General features: G+C 35.3%; 1 long non-coding RNA gene across 1 annotated transcript; it reads left to right on the top strand.

The window, feature by feature from the left end:
• The first annotated feature begins 3,775 nt into the window (after nucleotides 1–3,775).
• On the top strand, nucleotides 3,776–5,728 carry LOC113052507 (uncharacterized). Its single transcript, XR_003277051.1, has 3 exons — nucleotides 3,776–3,840; nucleotides 5,224–5,392; nucleotides 5,670–5,728. It is a non-coding gene; the product is annotated as an uncharacterized LOC113052507 (long non-coding RNA).
• Nucleotides 5,729–6,335: the final 607 nt, after the last annotated feature.

The following is a 6,335-nucleotide window of genomic DNA, read 5'->3' as shown; positions in this document are numbered from 1 at the left end:
ATAAATATATAAATATAAATATATATATATATATATATATATATATATATATATATATATATATATATATATATATATATATATATATATATATATATACACACACAAATTTCTTTAAGCAAATAAATAAGTGTATAAACAATTGTGCTATGAATTATAATGGAATAGGATTGAGTAAGATGCAGGGATGTACTATGGAGGGGTAACAAATAAATATAGGGATATTGCACATTTTTATTGCAGCCAAAGTGGGGAACATTAAACTGTTTATGAGGTAGATTGCCTGGGGGAAGAAACTGTTCTTGTGCCTGACTGTTCTGGTATTTGCGGCTCTGAGGCGCCGGCCAGTTGGCAAAAGTTCAAAGATGGGTTTACTTGGATGTGAGAGATCCAGAGAGATTTTCTGAGCCCTTTTCCTCACTCTGGATGTATAGAGTTCTTGAAGGGTGGGGAGAGGAGCACCAATAATCTTTTCGGAAGTCCGAACAGTTCTCTGTAGTCTTTTGATGTCTGATTTTGTTGCTGAACCAAAAAAGACAGTTATTGAAATACACAGTACAGACTCAATGACGGCTGAGTAGAACTGTTTCAGCAGCTCCTGTGGCAGGTTAAACTTCCTCAGCTGGCGAAGGAAGTACCTTTGTTGGGCCTTTTTCACCATGGAGTCAATGTTATTGTCCCACTTCAGGTCCTGAGAGATGGTGGTTATAAACTCAGATGATATGCTAGTGTTTTGTCAAAATACAACACATTTCATAAATTACATATGAAATAATTTTAAAATTGTAATTGTTATTGAATATACCTGTGAAAACTTTTATAAAATAGCTAAAAAAAATTTTACTAGGGGTAAACAATATTAATATATAAAGATAATATTATAAAAGTATATATAATGAAAAATGTGTAGAGGAAAAATATTCTAAAATGTTCTAAAAATACAATATGAGAATTAACCATCTCTTACCTTGAACCAATTTTGTAAAACTGCCCATAATATGTATGGGCCATTCTACAGAATTTCACAGTTATACTAAAATAAATAAATAAACAAACAAATATATAAATTTGTGTGTATGTGTGTGTGAAACATTGTGAGCTGAAACATTCTTTAAATCTTCTTTTGTTTGCTGCAGAAGAAAGAAAATTATGCACTTTGTGGAAAAATAAGTGTGATTTATGGCATTGAATATACAATTCAGTTGTACTGTACTTTAAATCATACTTTTAAAGTACATTAGTAAAGGATACTTGCAGATAATTGTCAGACTCTGTTCCATGTCTCGTGTTGTGTTTTTCTCCCCAACATGCTCCAGTTTTATTATTGTGTCCTTATTTGGTTTTCCTGTTCCTGTCCTGATTGTGTTTCCTGGTGTTCCCCATTTTGTTCCACTGATCCCAGGTGTGTCCCATTTTTTTCAGTTCTATTTAAGCCCCGTGTTTCCAGAGTCCTGCGTGCTGTCTAGAACATCATTACCCATTTCGTATGTGTTCCTTGTTCCATTTGAAGAAAGTAAAGAATGTATCATCGAGAGTTACCTTCCGCCTCCTCACTCCTCACAGTAGGAATATAATAGAGTGTACTTACTGTTAGGATTAGGGGTTACTTGCATTTAATTATGCATAGTTAATTGTTATTATAATAGTAAGTGCATGTAATGTTTAATAAGGACACCTTATAAAAAAGCGTTACCAGAAAATGTATTCAAATTAACACAGCACACTATGCCCTATTTTTACAGATTTTTAAACAGTGTAAAATGTAACTGTAGGGTGTTATTTGATATTACGTTTCAGTCAAACGTATACTTTAGTTTACCATAAATGCTTGACAGTACATTTGGCAGGACACTTTAACCAAACATGTTTTAATGACAGAAGTAATTTTACAATTGCATTTTTACATGCGAAACATGAACACATGTTATATTGCACACTGTAAACACAATCAAAGCTTCAAAAAAAACGCGTAAAACGGGACCTTTAAGTAAATTCTTTTAAAGTATATTATTTCCGCTATGCTTCTTTCTGTACTCTTTTTAAAAGTATGTTTAAGCGTGCTGCTTCTTCACTAGGTTAAAATGCTACCTCTCTTTGAAACTGCGGGCAACATGAAAGATAAGTAAAAACGGAGTTGCACCAAAAGTGCTCATAGGTATGTTTTTTTACGAGACCAGGTTGTTAAAATGGCATGAGGGTGAGGAAATGGGGGCAACATTTAAACCCCGGATTAAAACCACATTTAACTCTGGATTAAAGTCTTGCTCCATAGCAGGGTTTGCACCGCAACCCACACACCGAGTTTACATTTTTATTCCAGGGTAAACTATGTAAAACCTAGATTAGCAACTTGACATCTAGGTTTCAAGTTTTTGCTCAGTTCATTTGTGAACCTATAGTTAAAAAAAAATATGTTAACCTTACAGTAACGCATAGTGTAAAAAAAAAATACAAATGTATTTAATTAATAATAATAAAAATATTTTTTTTTTGGTTTTTGGTTGACCATGTACCATATGTTTCCTCTGATCATATTGTATGGGGCTAGGAGATGAGATCTCTGTAATCACGTGTAAGATGAAAGGCTACAAGCAAGACGGTTTTAGTCTGAAGTGTTTCGAGTCCTTTTGAACCTTTCTCCAGGGAAAGAAGACTCCGAGCTTACACTTTTTGTCTGAATACTTCAGACTTTTGTCTGGGACTTTAAAGAATAAATCTTGTTCTCATATTTTCACCTCCATACGGTTCACATAAGGTGAAAGTGTAAAGTGAGAATAGCAATCTGACAGATTGTGGGGGATGATAAAGAAGAAGGCAGTTATAGCAGATAGTTCATCCAGAAGGGAAATAAAGGCTCATATAACTTGTGGGTAACCTGAAGATGAAACCTCGTCTTCCTCAAGATTTTATTACAAGTAATTTCCACTTTGTAATATGTATAGACTGCTGGCTGTGGTCTACAGAAAGTCTAACTTTTATATATAAAATCAATCATTTTTGTGCTTAAAGGGATAGTTCACCCTAAAATGTCATAATTACCATCTTATCTTTCTAAGCCTGCATGTCTTTATTTCTTCTTTGTAACACAAAATAAAATACATTTGATAACAAGACTGAAGCCCATGAGACACACGTATCATATATCTTACTCCACAAAAGAAAAAAAGTAATACAGGTTTGGACTGACGTGGTGAATAAATAATGATAAAAATTTTTGGGTTGACTAATACTGAAGCTAATTCAGCTGAACTGATTATAAACAAATGGTTGTGTTAAATTTTGCCGGGGTTCCAAAAGAAACCATATAAAACATAAATAAATGCAATTAATTTTCCCAAGCTAAAATAAAAGGATAAACTAAGTGTGTCATCTGTGTTTAAGATTGAAACCAAACAGAAAATGTTACTATAATTTTCTGAAAGTGCAAGTCTGGTTGCCTACTTGATACCAAACAACAGATGGTTTAAGCTTTGATAATATCTGCTGACTGGATTAGGTCAGAGTAGCAAATTACTGGCATTTGAAAGGAAATGGTTTTTACAATTACTATTATTATATTTACATATACAGCTTTGTGGGGAAAAAAGTCAATTTCAATAGAAAAGGGTTAGGGTTAGCACACTGTAATGAATTGCTGTAAAAATTACAGCATTATTTTACAGCCGCGGACTGTTTTTTAATAATACAGCATATTGCTGTAAACTGCAATGCATTCTGGGGTCACGTGTAGGTCTGACTCAAATTTACAGAATTTTGCTGTAAATTTCAAATCTTAGGAGCCGCATCGTCAACGGTCGAGGAGATTAACGTTAAAGACAAGAGGAGTGATTCACAACTGTGGTAAGTGACTTCAGTTTTTTATATTTCTTGTTTGGTAGTTTATAGTATATGAATGCATCTACATTCGCGGATTATATTGGTAACCCCAGATTCAAGCATCATCCGTCCGCGGGGCGCGAGGCAGAATTGCGCGGGGTTTCAGTAGCGCGGTCGCGGTAGGATTTCACACATCCCCCGGCGGCCATGGGCAGAAAATCTCTGGAATCCTTCGTTATGAATGACATGTTTCAGTGCTAATAGTTTATATTCACTGTAACTTAGTGTTTATCAGCACACTTCGTCGTGATTATTTTATGATGTAAAACAACTTTGCACATGCAGTCATCTGTTAACACGGGCGCCGAAATAAAACGCGTTTCTAAAGCCTCGCGGTCAGTCAGGGTCGCTCACGGAGGATGTGTGTGTCATATAAATTCTCAGTGGTGCTTTTCTAAGAGGTTAACGTAACCTGTGAGATGTAGATTTTTTTTTGAGCATTTGCTAACTTCAGGTAACGTTAATGTGAAAACTTTAACAAATCTGTTTGATATAAAGTCTGCTTTGTATAGTTAGCCTAATTTATTACCTTAGGGCGACCAAATACGTTTTCCTTGAAATTATTAAATATGCTATTCATAGATATGTGTCTATATTTATGTCGGCCGGCAAATCTTGTGTGTATTTTGGCACAGGGTGCACAAATTCTCCTTATCAGTGCGGTGACACTTGAACAAATGAACTGATCATGCGCGACACTGACCAATAAACAAACGAGTTGTTTTATTGCGTCTATGACTTGAATCTTATCATCAGTTGTAGTGATGGGAAGTTCGGATCATTTTACCGAATCGGACTTTTGAGTCTCGTTCAGCAAAATGAACGAATCTTTTTTCGAGTCATTTCAAATGAACGAACAACCAGAAGGTTCAGGAAGAAAAAAACAAAGTGCTTGCAGTCTGTTTCACATTAGGAGGCATTTTGCTGCATAATCGATCCACCACAAACCATATGCAACTATGGAAGCTCAACTTCCATTAAATGGACTGAAAACGCTCAAGTAACGTTATAGGTCTCAAAACGCTTGCTCTGCGCCAGTGGATACACACCATAGACAGTAAAAGAAATATGTGCATGTCACAGACTGTCTGGGCATGCACTTCCGCGTTTCAGAGATCCGCCTTTTACTTTCCGTCAACATTACATTAATTAACGTTTAGAAAATTTATTTTTGACATTTGTGAATCAGTTCAGAATCGTCTGCTTATGCATTGCGATACATTTCAGAATCACATTTTTATCCCACCCCTAAATATAGTATGTAATGTAAATGTAAAAATCTGAAATACAAAAAAAAAAAAAAAATGGTATAGGTATTAATTACTATTGTGATATTGATTGTTTTAGGAGACACTTTGACAAGTGGGCACTGGATGCTGAGTATTGAAGGCGAGGTGGTGTGTGAGCGCACTCAGCCCAGTTTCCTGTCCGGCCTTGCCACTCTGTTTGCTGCTTATTACTAGTTTAATCTTGAGTATCAGGAGGAAGCAGTGTGTACCTTGGAGTTCATTCAAAGGTAATGGTTGAATTCTAACAACTTCAGAACCAGCATTTTATAGATAAGTTATATCAGAACATTCCTTTTAATAATGTTATGTTATCAGTGTTATTTCTGTTGATGCCTTTAAAACAATGTGTCTTAACTCGAGAAGATAATATATTTGTCTCCCTATTTAACACCAGCAAGCTATTGAGTTAAATATGTTTTTTTTTTTATTAGTGGACATCTCCAACTTTCTTGGAGGTCCTAAAACCGCTCTTAATTACATATTGTCTGTTTCATGACCCTTTAGGTGCTTTGTGGGCATAAATCCAGAGAGAGGACCCAAAGCCAAGGGAAAAGTGCCATCGAAATAAAAACAGGACAAGTGATACAGAAGAAAATGTGTGGCAGTCAACCCACATGTTGCCACTCTTCTGTGCAAATTCCAATGGAATTTCTGAAATGTAAGGATACACACACACCAAGATTGCGTCTTCCTTTTATTGTTCTCTATCTGCCTTTGACTGTACCTCTCATCCCTCTGTCTCTCTCTGACTGTACCTCTCATCCCTTTATCTGTCTCTGACTGTATCTGTCCTCCCCCTATTTGTTTCTGAAAGTATTATTATGTTTTGTAATATATCTAATGTATTGTCCTCTTTACTCTTTTCAATATTTCTAGTCACACTTTGAATCCTGGGATGGAACTTCATCTGGAGCATAATTGTTATTTGGTTGATTTTTATCTGTTTGATGGAAAGTTTGTATGACTTCTGCAAGTGCGCGGCTCCTTCCGGTCAGTCATGCATCACTTTTTTTTGTATGACTTGCTTGGCAATATTGGTCTATTCCTTAATGATGATAGCTATCTGAAAATGTCTTTGTGGTTTTTAAAGGATTAGTTCACCCAAAAATGAAAATTAAGTCAATAATTACTTATGTCGTTTCACACCCGTAAGATCTTCGTTCATCCTCA

This window comes from Carassius auratus, chromosome 32 (assembly GCF_003368295.1).
Source record: "Carassius auratus strain Wakin chromosome 32, ASM336829v1, whole genome shotgun sequence".
NCBI lineage: Eukaryota > Metazoa > Chordata > Actinopteri > Cypriniformes > Cyprinidae > Carassius > Carassius auratus.
This window is presented reverse-complemented; position numbering and strand designations above follow the sequence as displayed.